Raw genomic sequence first — 14,602 nt, 5'->3', positions numbered from 1 at the left:
CAAAACCACCATAGTCCTGCGGTATTTGCATTTCTTGTAAACAGGCTTGCAGAACCACTTAGCAAATGAATGTTAATTGTTAGGCACAAATTCCACCCTGCTCAAAGGAGAAGGGGAAAAAAAGCTGAGGGAGAGGCTGCCAATTTTTCTTTGGACCCCCAAATAAAAAGCAGGTGATCTCATCCACCATTGACCAGCAGAGAGAGGAGAAGAAAAAGGAAATTACTTCATCTTAAGCATCCATTAACTGATGTTAGGTGATTAAAAAAGCCCCATAGAGCAGGAAAGCTCCTATGAGGACTATGTGGATGTCAGGACTGCTCGGTGTGACCAGAGCTGTCACAGTGACTGTCAGGAGCACATAACTACAAACCCTTAAAGGAATTTGAATGCCTTCAGAGGGGTTTGTGAGACAATCGTGCTGCTAGCAAACATTTACATGAAAAAAGCTGCAGACCCCCGCTTTTGTTGCCTTTCTACTTGTGGACCTGGAGAATTTTACACACCGCAGCTGCTGGGGTAGCAGAAAGAGATAAAACATGACAAATTAACACAGCACACACCAAATAGCGACCTTTCAACTTGTGGTTGCAGGGAGCCCAGCCTGAGCTATAGATCTGCCTTCAGCTTTACCTTGTGCTTGCAGCACGACTCAGTGAGGTGGTGATGGAATGGCATCCTACCGAACCAAAAGCAGAGCGAGCCTCCACAACCAGGTGCATCCAAAGGGATTTTCTAGGTGGATCAGAAAGACATGCTCCTGGAATGCCTTCACTGGAGCACTTGTGCAGTGTTTCTGCCGAGCAAACTAATTAGACTGTATAAATGCTGACTGAAACGATTATCATAAGCCAAAGCACACGCAAGAACAAGGATTTTCTTTTGGGAGAGTTCAGGCGTTAGCTGCTGAACTTTCTCTGACCCACTGATTGCACAGACTGATGGATGCTCACGTGTGAGCATGCCTCTACCTCTTTGTGTTCTTCCCTTGAGCCTTCCTACAAGCTCACTTTGAGTTTTTGAGACCTTCCTTTTGCCTTGCCCAGCAGCACTACATCTGATGTCCTTAAGGTGGGAGACAAACTTCCTGCTCATCATTCAGGGCTTTCAGAGCGTGTATTATATTAGTTAGCCCATCGCTCAAGCCACAACTGTGGCTATTACAGGGGAAGAAGCAGGAATTGGGATGGCTTGACAGTTCTTCCCCCATTTTGCCTCTATATTTTCATAAACAATCCTGTTGAATCTACATCTTGCAATGCAGCAGCACTAATTGTCTGTGGTATGGATTGATGATGCTGCAGTAAAGACACCTGGAAAGCAGGAGGCAAGACCTTAGGTGTTCAACAAGTACTTCAATAGAAAGAGTATCAGCTGTTCATGCCATCAGTATTTCCACACTGGCCATCTCTGTGGTTAAGTTCATAGCATCATCCCAGTGCATTTCAGAAATGGGAAACCTTTCTCCTCCTTGGAAGCAGCAAGATAAGCACAATCCTTCAGACCCCCCTTCTTTATATGGAAATGCTCATCAAATCCCTTCAAACGGGAACAAACAGGAAATTCTTCCTATGCCACTAAAATAGATTCAGAATCTTCACTAGAGTGACAGAAAGGTAAACAAAGCATGAAATACAAAAAGCAACGACTGCAGATCTCACCACATAGCTCAAATTTAAGGTAAAAATAAAACAAAAACGTCTCCTTAATTCGCTCTACATTGCTCCAGTCAAAGTATTGCTAAACTGACAGTTCCCACCTGAGGCTCAATTTCATGCTTGGCTCTCACTTTGAATCTGAAGATGTTAATATTTCAAGACTCTGCAGGGGGGGCATCAGGAGTTGGATATATCCCAGTTACAAGAAAGGGACCCATATATCAATGTTTGGTTTTGTTTTTTCACAAGTAAGTTTTGCTTCTCTTTCTGTGATATTTTGCTTTATTACCTTTGTCACCCAGTTTCCAGACAGCAAAAGCCAACAAGAGAAGCTGTAACCACGTAACACTCTCCTGGCATTTCCTGCACTGGGAACATGTGAATGGGAGGGACTGTGCAGATGGAGAAGGACCGGACGCAGGGCTGGGAAGGCCTGGGAGCATCCACTCCCCATGTCTCAATATGTCTCTCAGCACTTAACACTTTCAACCCACAGTGATCATGCTGTGAGGTTTGGATGGCTTCAGGCAATGAGGACACTGCTGAGGGTTGCTAAATGCAGAACAACTACACTCACCCTGGGAAGAAATCTAGGAGGGAACACCATACACACTTAAGGCTTTTATGGCCATTCACACCTGCAGACAACCACTTTTCATTGCTCTTACAAGCAGGATCCTCAGATAGGTGGATCCAGAACAGTTGTTTTTGTGGGATTATGCTCTAAAAGCAACAGCACCCCTACATGGTTATCCCCACAAGCCCTACCAACATCAGCAGGAGCAGCATTGACTGGGGCTGGGTGTTTCTGAGAAGTCTCCCATTCCAATAATTCCACAGGGCCTTCCATCCTTCCTTTAAATCACCATCATCCTATAGGGCCTTCCATCCTTCCTTTAAATCACCATCATCCCATAGGGCCTTCCATCCTTCCTTTAAATCACCATCATTCTATAGGGCCTTCCATCCTTCCTTTAAATCACCATCATCCCATAGGGCCTTCCATCCTTCCTTTAAATCACCATCATCCCATAGGGTCTTCCATCATTCTCTTATATCTGCTGAACCAAGACCACACAATGTTCTCACTTGCTTTCCACAAGGACATGGGAAGCCCTCCGCAGATTTTCTCCACCATTGTGGGAGAGTGGAGATGATGACTGACAGATTGAGACATCTCGTGTTGAGAGCACCAAAGGAGGCACTGAGAGTGTCTGTCTGTTGGAAGAAGGTTAATTGCAGAAGCTCAGCTTGCACACGGGGCTCCCACCAGTCAGCACCAGATAAGCAGCCTTGGGGATATAAATTACTGCAGATGATAAGGCAGATGTTTCCCTTAAAAGGCTTTGTACATATGTTCCTCAGATTGACTCCAGAGATGCTTGTCATCGGATGTCAAACAAGAAGCTACAAAAATTACAAAGAATTAATTTCCTGTATATTTTTTTTTCCTGTCTTGTAACTGAATGACATTTTCTCCCTTGTTTGGGTTAACTGAATGACTTCAGATCCTAACAAGACCAGAACCAACCACCAGCACCTGATGATGGGTGGCTGCCCAGCAGGCAGCAGGAGCTCAGCCCCTGCAATCTGTCTGCAGTTGTGGGGCTGGCGTCAGCTCCAGAAATAAGATAAATTACAGACGCCCATTGCTATAGGTTTTGTTGTGACTATCTCTACTTCAGGCCCTATATAAACAGGAAACCACAGCCACATGGCAGAGAATGGACTAAATACTGGCAAATGCTGACAGAAATCAGGTCATATTGACATCCTTTGTTTATTCATTGCTTTGTTAACTCTGTTTATCCTTCATAGTTTAGATAGCGTCTTGGCCAAATAGTGGGAAAACGCCCACTTTGCCATCCATCTACTGCTCATTTGCCCTCTGATAACTGTACCACTGCAAACCTCTCACTGCTCACCATCAGCAAGACTTCTGGCCTTGGACATTCGGAAAGCTGGATGCAGTTCCCAATCACTTTACCTTCTGCCTTGACAATTTGGCACATTTTAGCTGCGTTCTCCAGCCCCAGTGTCTGCTGGAAGCTCTCCATCCCTTCCATGACTTCAGGAGGGCTTTACTCCATCCCTGGCCACACACCATTGTACTCTTTAGTCGAGCTGTGTTTTCCATTCACACAAGAAAAAACCTTATAATAACTCCAGGCTGACGCTGTTTGGGGCAGGGTCTTCCCAGTTCTCATGGACAACCACACGCAGTTAAAAATATTGCAGCTGCTCAGAGCGGCCAGATGTTATCGATGCAAATTTCTTTAGCCCCACGCTTCTTCGGTAAGGCAAAATCTCCAGCTTGAGATGCAGCCTTAAAAGGCTCTGCTAAAGACATAGGGTGGGTTTTGCCACATGCTCCTTCAAGCCCATACTGGTCAGAGCCAATGTGTAGATGCTTGGATGCTCCCAGCAGCATCCCAGCCCGAGCAGCGCAGACTGGGATTGGAGCCATGGCCCTGAGCAGCCTGAGGGGTTAGGAAGGGCCATGCCACTGCGTGGGGCAGGGCTTCATCCTGTCCTTAATTTGCCTGTGGGATCCAAATGGAATTTTTTCCTATTTCTCTGCCAGGCAGGAAAAAAAATTACTTTGTTGTTGTTTATACTGGATGGAATTGAGGCTTTCAATATTTGTTATATTTAGAAGTCTTTGGGTCCAGATGATTCAGGGAAACATGACACGCAATTCTCATTCTGTTTACCCTGTGCTCCATTCCCTTGCTTTTATTGCTCTTTCAACTCGTTTCTTTCCCAGTTTAGGTCACTTTGACCAACTTCCCAGCCCCAACATCACAGTCCATCATTTCCCAGTGAAATCTGTATCTGGGCAGGTTGGCCATGTGAAATGAGTCATTGAATCATGGAGCCAAAGAATGGTTTGGGTTGGAAGGGTCCTTAAAGATCACAGAGTTCCAACTGTCTGCCATGGGCTGGTTGCCCCCACCAGCTAAGGCTGCCCAGGGCCTCATCCAACTTGTCCTTAAACACCTCCAAGGATGGGGCACCCACAGCTCTGGGCAGCAGTGCCAGTGCCTCACCGCACTGAGTAAAGAATTTCTGCTTCATGTCTCACCTAAGTCTCCTCTCTTTTAGCTTAAAACCATTCCCCCTTGTCCTATTACTAGTAGATCACATAAAAAGTTAGGCCTTCTCCTGCAAAGTCCTCATGGCAGAAACACCACTGAGATCAAGGCACCAAGTAGCGAAGCAGATCACCAAACAGAACGATTCACTCAAATTGATTGATACACTCAAAAATAAAAGCTTCCTTCCACTTAACCAAGCAATCAGAGCACATTGACTAGCATCCTCAGACCTGTCTTCTTTCCCCCAGATATAACAGGAGTGAGGCATATGCCTTCCCCTTTCCCCCTGGATCTCCTGGAGCAGGATGGACACGGTGAGACTTGCAGGGAGCTGCACGCAAGCAGAGCCCGAGCTGCAATATGCTCTCATAAAACATCCCCAAAGATGAGCGTGTGAATGATTGCTTTATAGACCATTTGCAGCGGGGCAGAGGGGAGAGAAGTTTACATTCGGTGCTCGTTTCCCAGTAAATCATTCGCTTCAGTGTGGCTGAAAACCTGATTTCTTGGAACTCCGTCTCTCCACCGCAGCTTTCCAGAGAGAACACATGTTTTGCCGTGCTCTCCCCTTGCCCTTGCACGCGAGGCAGGATGGAGCTGGTGATATCTGATCTCCCTGCCATGCCCCAGGTTCTCCTGCAGTAATGGAAAAAAGCTGCTTGCTCAGAGTCGCTCTGATTTATTCGGTAATAATCTCCCCTATGGGGAGTCCTGACCTCCCCATAGAGGCTCCATTAAGCGCAGCCTGGTAGCAGGGCAGGGACGGGTCGTTATTGTCTCCCGATGCCTCATTCTGTGTGCAGAGCAACAGGTACCAACTGCACTCTGTCAAGTGCCATTTCTGTGCATTGTCTTCAAGTTAAACCCAAAGCAGCCATTGGGATGGAAACTTATTAGCTTTTTCAAGGGAGATCTGATCCAGAGCCCGTCATTTGCTTTAGCTCAAGCCCCACGCATCAATACTGGCAGAACTGTGCATGTGTTTAATGTGAGGAGCACAGGGTGTCCCATGGCTCCAGTTGAGCTTGCACAGAGCTGCCGGAGGAGCAGGATGTCAAAAGCACTTTGACTGCAGCTAAGCCTTCCCTGTGCTTCTTGGCCATGGGAGACTGAGGAACAGATGTGCAGTGCTGGGATATTTCTCCTGAAATATCTCTGTTGTCTAATGCACATTTTATGGACTCATGGCTGTGATGCACAAAGCATGCTGTCATACTGGGGGAGGTATGGGGGGCATCACCAGCTTTCCTCCCCCTTTGCATATAACTCAGTCTTTGTTTTTCTAAGCGGTGGTCAATTTCTCAAACGTGCTTGATATGATTATCTTGAGTCCTTGTTATCTTTTGCATTTAACGTAATGTTATTGCAGCCGGAATAGCTGAGCGCTGAGTGTTTACAAAGCGAGGTACATCTTTCATTAGCACATATGATGTCACCACGTAAAATAACCAGACGAGCTCTCAAGTGCCAGAGTCCTTCTGCCCATCCTCTACCCAAAGATCAACGGAGCATCCGCTGCCTTCCTTTCTCCTTCAAGCTTTATGTTGCTCACAGCCATTCAGCAACTTTAGAAGGGATAAGGCAAGACTTGTGCCAACACTTGGTTGGCACTTTTGGCACATACACATATTCAAAGGAGACTCTACAGCAAATGTGGCAAACTTGAAGACTTCCCCATTCACTGATTAATTTCATTTGGGTTGAGCCCATCTCCAGTCAGGCACGAAGTGTGAGGGTTTGTAGCTGCTTCACTACTGTTCGATCTCATAAGGGAACCGGGCTGTGCACACCAACAGCTACAGCGCAGAGCCAGAACATTCGATCAGAAGACAAATGAAGTGCAGGAAATCTCATTGGTGACCAAATATTTACAAGGCCAGTGAAACTCCAAGAGAGGCTCCCCACACAGAAACACATATAGTTGCCAGATTTCTCCCAGTTTTGGTTCTTTTTCCTGTCTCTCCAAAGTGTTTCCTCTGAGAAGCTCTCACAGCTGCATTCCACTCCTGCCAAACCAGTGCACGCAGAGCATCCCCAGCACGGGCTCAATGCACATTGTGTTCTCATTTTGGGTTGGAGCTGGGGGTATGTTGCATCCCATGGATTCCACCTGGGCTGGGCAGGCTGTTTGCAACCGCAGAAGTGGGGCATGAAAACCATTTCCCAGCCAGCTCCACACTGGGGGACCCCAACATCCATGTCCAAAGGCAAGAAAAATAGGGGCTTCTCTTCTTTCCTGGCTGCTCCCATTGGGCAGCTTCATCCCTGGCTCCCTCCTGCAGGGTCCCACCTGGGTCCCAGATCCAGAGCTGGTTCATCACCAAGAAGCAGGTCCCAAATCACAGCACCTGGTGAAAGCTGCTGTGACCTGGATTTACCCCTCCCCAGTCTGCAGAGGCATCTCTGGAACCACCGGACCCAAAAACAACCCAATGCCCCCGAGGCTGGAGCAGCTATGCCAGGAATGCTCCAGAGGGCTGCTGGCCAAAAACGTGAACTCCTCCTGCAGTGTGCTGGAGAGTTTGAATTGAGCATTTTCTTCCTCCCATTATAATTTATTTATTCTAGCTGTTTTTGCCTTGGTTCTGCGTCCAAGCACGCTTATGCTTTTTTTTTGCCATTCCTGTGGTGGGCTCATATTTCCAGCCATCAAAGCGAGAATACAACAGAGCGGGAGCTCTTACAGTGCGGTAAGTGCAAAGCCTAGAGCCAAGGAGAGCCTGTCTGTCTGCTCTCCTTGTGGCGACTGCAGGTATGGGAGCTCACAGCCAAAGCCTTAGAGCAGATCCTTGAGAAAACACAGGATTTAGGGGCCTAACTAGAGCAGAAAACAACAGGGAGGAACTACAGCAGAAAGCCAAACCCTGGCTCCAAAGAGCCAAGCTTGAACCTGGGACTTTTTGACAACACCAGCCCCCCCAAACGCAGCATTTCAAAGCACTTACTCCTGCCAGCACTGCTCTAAGAAATCAAGCACTAATATCATTTAACAACCCCCTCCCATTTTTTGACATCACCTTAAACCATACTGTCGAATTAAGCCTCATGCACGTGATATCTCATCCTTTTCTCCTCTCCCAGCCACCACCGCTGCCATCTCTCAAAGGGCTTGAGTACAAATAACTCAGCCTCTGCCACTCAAGCTGGTTTTAATCAAAGGATTTGCTGGGCTTGTGCCGCATGGGACACCTCATTAACAACTTTGCACCTTTCAGAGGGGAAAAAAAATAGGCTGTTACCCTTTTCAGCATCTCTTCACTTCACGCCAGGACGTGGCATTTACTGGGGGTGTCTGACCTGGTGCTTCGTGCAGCCCTGGGATAGGATGCATTTGGGTGGGAACAAAACAACAGCAGAGCATAGTGGGCTGAAAGGGAGTGTCTGTCAGAGAGGAGCTGCCCGTCAGAGATCAGAGCCTAATGAAATTTGTCTTTGTGTGCATGCCTGCTTCTCTTCCTAGATATATTTTCCCCCCTGTAAAAGCTATGCTTGTTAAAATTCAGGGAGAGCCCAACACAAAGGACACTTCTTCGAGTCCAAAGGCGTCCTTATTAATGCAGAGGTTTTGATTCAAATCGTACAGAGCACGCCACTTTCGGGAGATTTTCAGTATTGTTTGGGGTATAAGAAAGCAAGCCTGGCTGAGCATTGTCTTCCCCAGTGTTAATCACAGCAGCTGAAGCAAGCAGGTGCTGCAACTCAGAGCTCTCAGCACAGGGGGAAGGGAAATGTCACTGGGAAAGACTCATCTGCATGATGGATTTTTGCCATTCTGGCTCATTAAGCCCAGAGTTGTCGTGCTCCTTGTTTCCTTTGTCACAGCGGCAAGGGGAAGCATTGCATGGGCGTGCAACAGGTCAGCAGCCATCAGCGTTAACCAAGCATAAACTCATGGAATCATAGAATAGCTTGATTTGGAAGGGACCTTGAAGATAATCTGTTTCCAACCCCTTGCTGTGGGCAGGGCTGCCACTCACCAGCTCAGGCTGCCCATGACCCCCATCCAACCTGACCTTGGGCACCTCCAGCTCTCTGGGCAGCTGTGCCAGCATCACATTATGTGTCTATAGTTAAGACCAAGCTGGTGGTTTGGGGAGGAACCACCCCAGGCTCCCGCTGACAAGTGCTCCTGGTCATGTCTGCAGCTAAGCTTGCTGCTGGCAGCAGAGCCCTTGGGAGTGTTTACTCCAGAAGAGCAACAGCCAGAGTTTTTATTAACTCGCTTTTGATGCTTTGACAACAGAGCTGGGCCTGCCCCGATGGCTTCTTTTTCCTACATTGCTTGCATGTTCCCACCTGCTACGCTATGAAAACCATGAGAAAAACGTAGTGTGTTTTCTTATGAGATTTTTCTTTTGAGAAAACGTGGGAATGGGTCCCACATGCCTCAACCAGAGAACAGGCAGACAACACAGCAGAGGATGGAGCCAGCACCCTGGGAACCCACAGGAAAGCACCCAGAGATGCATGGCTGCAAGCCCTCTTATTGCTATTTTTTCCCTTAGTGCTCATTCTAGTGCTTTACAAGGCAAACAGTGATGCTGAGGATAAGGTACCACTGGCTATTGCAATTACTGAATAATACACCTACATGGAAGCGAAGAATTGAGTTGGAAGGGATCTTTGAAGGTCATCTAGTTCAGCTCCCCTACACTGACCCAACCATGAGCAGACAAGCAGTGCCCAGGCAAATCCAGGTTATTAAACTATAGGAGGTGATGATTGCTATTGCATCCCTCGCATGGCAGCACCCTCAAGCTGAGGCCCTTGGATTGCATCAGGTTGCACAAGCACCTCAGAAGTCATTTCCTAACAGCTCACATGGAGGGATGGCTGCTGAAGCAACATCTGCTGTTATTTACAGTGCGACAGCCCAAAAAAGGCCTGGAGGAGTTCATCCCAAGTTGTTCTGAGTGTGGTAATTGAGGGATGTCTCTGCCAGCCCCACACAGGGCATTCAATGGAGCTGTAATGCTCAGGAACATATCTAATGTGTCTGAATGGGTTTTCATACAAGTCAAAGGAGAATCATCATCCCTGGAAAAGACCAGGCTGCCAAGCAAAGCCATATGACACCTTAGAGGACATTTCCTACTCTAAAGCACTGGAGTATTCCAAGGTTATGCCTAAGGGTCCACGAAAAGATTGATGTTTACAGCCCATGGCATGCATTGGGTTTGTCTACATTGGAGCACATCAAGCTCCGTCTGCCTGAAGACAGAAACTTGCTTTGCTAAGCCCTTCCACGGGCTTCTTTTTACTCCCTGAAGCTGCCACTTGGCTCCTGGGGGGAGCTCAGCTGCTTGATGCCCCCCCACCAGGTGCTCATCTGGGCTGCTCTGCGTCCCAAAACCTGTCCCCAGCTCTGTGTTATCTGGCCCTGCAGCCCACCAGATGGTGCTCTCGGTATTGACTACATGCAACTTCTGCTGAGAAACTCCAGCACAGGTAGGTGTGGAGACGTGCCCTGAAGGGAAACAGATTTTGGGGTTTTCTTGCAGCACCAGCCAAATCACATCACTTTGTCCCAGACATAACACTGTCCTCCTTGGGACAAGCTTCTTGAGCTTCTCTGGAGTGACACCACATGGCCGAGACAGCTGGCTGGGACTCACGGGCTTTGGTAGTTCTGCTTGGTAGAGATATCAAACATCTTCTATTTAAGTGACTCCATCAGTTGTTTTCTCCCTCATTTTCTACTGAATGGAGGCCTACTGCTCCCATGCCCTACACAAACTGTGATGGACAGTGTTATACCAAGCCCAGAGAAGTGGGCTGCTGTAACAGGGCTGATCCTGGGGCTGTTTGTTTTCCTTCTGTATTTCCAGCTTTGCAAGGCTTTCTTTAACTTCTCCCTAATAAAACTTGGGGCAAAGGGGAGCATTTAAATATGCAGTTAAACAAAAAACACAAAGTGTGCCACACCGGCCGACTTCCTAAAAACTAAGTGCAGCAAAATAAAACCTCAGGAACAGGAGCCACAAGGAGAACTAGCAGCCAGCTCTGTGGTCTCTGTTTTTTATACCAGTAAGGTATTTTTATCAGGGAGAAGCAGGAAAAGGGAGATCATTAAAGGCAGCCTGTGCTGGTATGCAGGAGCACTCCGGCCATTTACGCCTGTAATGAGTTCTGCTGCCTCTGAGCAGAGCATGGGTAATAACAGGTCATAAAGAGGGTTTACCACCCGAATTGCCAGTCTCTGAAGGTTACTAAAAAGCCTGTTCAAATGAGCGTGGTCAAATCAGCCTGTTGTGAAACCTCCGCTTTCTTAATGGCTTAGTGGAAAATTCAGTTTTTCCATTCATTGAAAGGGGAGAAAATTAGGAGTGGAGCAAATACAGCAAACCCAGTAACCAGGGGGTGTAAGCTGAAGAAAAGTCTGGCTGAAGTCTCTTGAATATGCCTGAAATCTAATGCTGCCATTTGTTTGCTTTGTCTGGAGCCATCCCATCAGCTCATTGACTGGCTATAAAACCTCTCTGCTTTATAAAAAAATAATGCACATAATGCATCTCCACATTAAGAAAGGTTAATTACACCCATTTTACACCCAAAGAGAGACAGAGAAGGCAAGGAATGCCCTACGAACAAAATAAAGTCTCCACTGTCTACAGTGAGGATCATGGGGCCACTGTGCACAGCCCATACGGCACGCAGATCATCCCCCCCTGCCTTTCACAATGCTGTCACCACCCTGCTCCCTCCGACTACAAGGCAGAAGCTCATCTGGGACCCAAAAGGTTTGGTCAAGCATTGGCACAGCTGCCCAGAAGGGTGGTGGAATCACCATCCTTGGAGGTGTTTCAGACCTGAAGGAATATGGAACTGAGGGACACAACTGGGCACAGTGGGGTGGGGTTGGAGGATCTGAGAGGCCTTTTCCAATCAGAATGATTCTGTGATTCCACTATTCTTGCTGTGGTTCTGGTGCCGTGTTTCCCAGCAGGACACAGAGCACGTCCCCAACAAAGCCAAGGCAGCCCATCTCTGCTTTGCTTCAGTGTGGGGCCCCAGGAACAGAATGGCTAAGCGCCAGCAATGCAATCACTCAGGTGTGACACATACAAAGCTCTTTGAAGATGACTTAATAGTTTTAAACAAGAAAAATTCTCCTGGGAAGGATCTCCAGTCCTGCATGTTACTAAAGGCATCCAATGGTGCCCAGGGATTTGAACCACCTCTGCAGCATCCCCTGGTGCTGCTGGTGCAGGACAGCCTGTGCTCCTCTACTTATTTTATCCAAGAACTATTTCACCTTCTGGAGAGCAAAAAACCAACCCCAAACAACAACAACAACAACAAAAAAAAGCACACTATCTTCTGCACATACTTCTTCATTTACAGCCCCACAGAAAAAAAGAGTTACAAAAAGAAAAGCTGTGTCTCTATTGTTCCTCTTGCCCTTTGATTTCTCTCCATTTTCCTTGCCTTTGTGTCTGTGGGAATGTGCATTTGTGGGAATGCGCAATAAGTTTTAATGTTTTCTGCAGTTGTTTAGTAGGTCCCCTCCTGAAGCATTATGGACCACCAAGGGCTGAGAAACAGGGATGGAAGATCCAGAGAGATAGTTTGTGCGAATCCAATGTCGTCCCTTTGAAGTCCTTGGGGCTTCCACAGCAGCCAGAAGTAATTAGTGAGAGAAAAGGGCTGTAAGAGCCTTGCTGGCTCGCAGTCAGCAGTTCCCGCTGACTTTGAATAAAGCAGAGCTGAGCCAATGCTGAGCACTGCTGGAATTACGACACCAAATGTCCGACCTATTTATGGAGTGGCTGCAGGGCTTGGGGATGGCTCTCTGCAGCAGGACTTGCACTGCTGAGCTCACACTGCTTTGGTACCTCTCTACAAATGCCATAAAATACCAAACATCCAAGTGTTGAGGCTGAACTAATCACCCTGTCACACATGTACCACCTTCCCCTTCAACCAGGGGTGGCTGTAGGGTCTGCTTCCCTTAATGGAACAAGTTGAGGGGACAGCAGCACAGTTAAAAGCATAAGGAATAATGAGAACTTCAACTGAGAACTCTCCATCCCCACCTCCTGCTCCAAGAAGGGGATGTTCCTAATACCAGATCCTAAACCCTGCACGTGGCATACAAAGAGGCAAACACACCCCACATTACTTTACATGGCACTGCATGGCAAAAGAAGGCAAGGACAGTATATTCAAATGAAATACAGGCACCATGGAGCAACAGCAGGTAATAAAGAAAGAAAATTGACTCACCCTTTCCGACGACCAGTAGCAGCTCAAGAGAAGTGTGATTTCTATCCGGAGAAATGCTGCTCCTTCCACTGCTCATCTTGAATGAGGGTGATTCTGGTCACTCAGGTACACTGCTTGCACCTGAGCTCTCTATGTTAGCCATGTCTCCTCACCTGGTGCTCAATCATTGGTTCAGGCCACAACCTGTCAATTTCACTGCAGGAGTTTAGTCTGAAACATCAGAAGGTCCATTTCCAAAAGGTCACTTCCACATCTCTGATTCTTCACCAGAACTCAGTGAAAATAAAGTTTGACTTTTCTTCCTGATCTGGAAGTAAAGCAGACACACAGACACAAAAAAAAAGTCAGAAAGTCTAATTCCATGTGATGGGAATTTGACTTTCTGGATGGCTTTCACTGCAGTCAAGAAGAAGGGTGGCTGTCTGGGAAAGATCATGAAAGCTTTGAAAATCATTACAAAAGCCCTAAGCTGGCAACACACTCGCTTGTCCTTGCACTGACTGCCAATATCTTGTGGATGGGATTTTTGGGGGTCCCCTCAAAGAATTGAATAGACAGCTCCCACGACGCCTGAGGTCTCCAGTTCTGCTTTTGAAGAGTCCTATGTCTCTTTAATTCCCCTTTTGATAACCAGAGTGGGCCTCCTGCTCATGGGAAGCATTGCTAATGTGCCACCTCCCACCAAGAGAAGCTAAGAGCAGGGGAAAAAAGGCACACGAAGATGTTAAAACAAGAAACTGGAACGTCTGCAAACCGCTTAGAGAGTTCACTCTTAACTCAGCTATCCCTATTTGCTATTGAAAGTGGTGATTTAGCTATTTATGGCATTATAAGCAATCACTCCTGGTTTCCACTTGGCCTCAGATGGATTGTTGGCCCATAGGTCTCACGCTGTACTTAAGCAACAGAATCAAAAGAGGGAGCATAGAAGAAGCATAGAAGAGAACAGATCTTCTGGGATGGCCACATCTGGTCCCCATGTGTAAGCCCAGCTTGGTGGAAAGCCTGCTGACAGAGAAAAGTTGCATGCTGTGGTTCTACACAAGCTTCCTCATGCAAATGTGTAATATTTATACGCACACATAATATTTTACATCCATGTATATGTATCCACAGAAAGATATTGAGCAAGTCTACCTGTGTTTGGTTTTCATCCATCTCTCCCCTAATAGATGGGGCCACCAGCTCTGAGTCCATTGTTTAAGGCTGCTTGAGTATCGATACCCTCTCCCTAAGACTGGGAGGCTCTCCTTTCTCCACCTCAATGGCAGGTTGGTGTCTTCTTTCCTTAGCACCCCAGGATCCCATTCTAAACTGTGACAGAGCAAATTAGGCTGCTGGGATGTTATGGTTAATCAGCAGGACATCTTTAACCTATTACTGGTTTGGACAGAAAGCAAAATAAACAGGAACAGAACCAACTTGCCTCCTTGCTCCAAACATTCATCTCCCAAGGACCCATGCTCAAGGAGAGAGTGAGCTATGGATGCTGCTGGGACTGAAGTATGCTTGGACAGGATAAACCAGAGCACAAAATGAAGGAGTATTTTCACATGGTGAGATTTAGTTTTGCACAATGCAAGGCCAAAAGGGAGCCACATGTTTCTAAAAATTGGGATT

General features: G+C 47.1%; 1 long non-coding RNA gene across 1 annotated transcript in view; it reads right to left on the bottom strand.

Annotated features, from left to right (window-relative positions):
* Positions 1–14,602, bottom strand: part of LOC107316406 — a 57,492-nt gene that overhangs the window by 13,074 nt on the left and 29,816 nt on the right. The window contains exons 8-9 of the long non-coding RNA XR_004307926.1: positions 14,120–14,296; positions 12,983–13,289 (exon numbers count right to left, since the gene is read on the bottom strand). This is a non-coding gene — a long non-coding RNA (uncharacterized LOC107316406). The remainder of the gene's footprint in view (positions 1–12,982; positions 13,290–14,119; positions 14,297–14,602) is intronic.

This window comes from Coturnix japonica, chromosome 7 (assembly GCF_001577835.2).
Source record: "Coturnix japonica isolate 7356 chromosome 7, Coturnix japonica 2.1, whole genome shotgun sequence".
Taxonomy (NCBI): Eukaryota; Metazoa; Chordata; class Aves; order Galliformes; family Phasianidae; genus Coturnix; species Coturnix japonica.
Note: the sequence above shows the minus strand (reverse complement) of the source record. Positions and strands in the feature narration are given on the sequence as shown.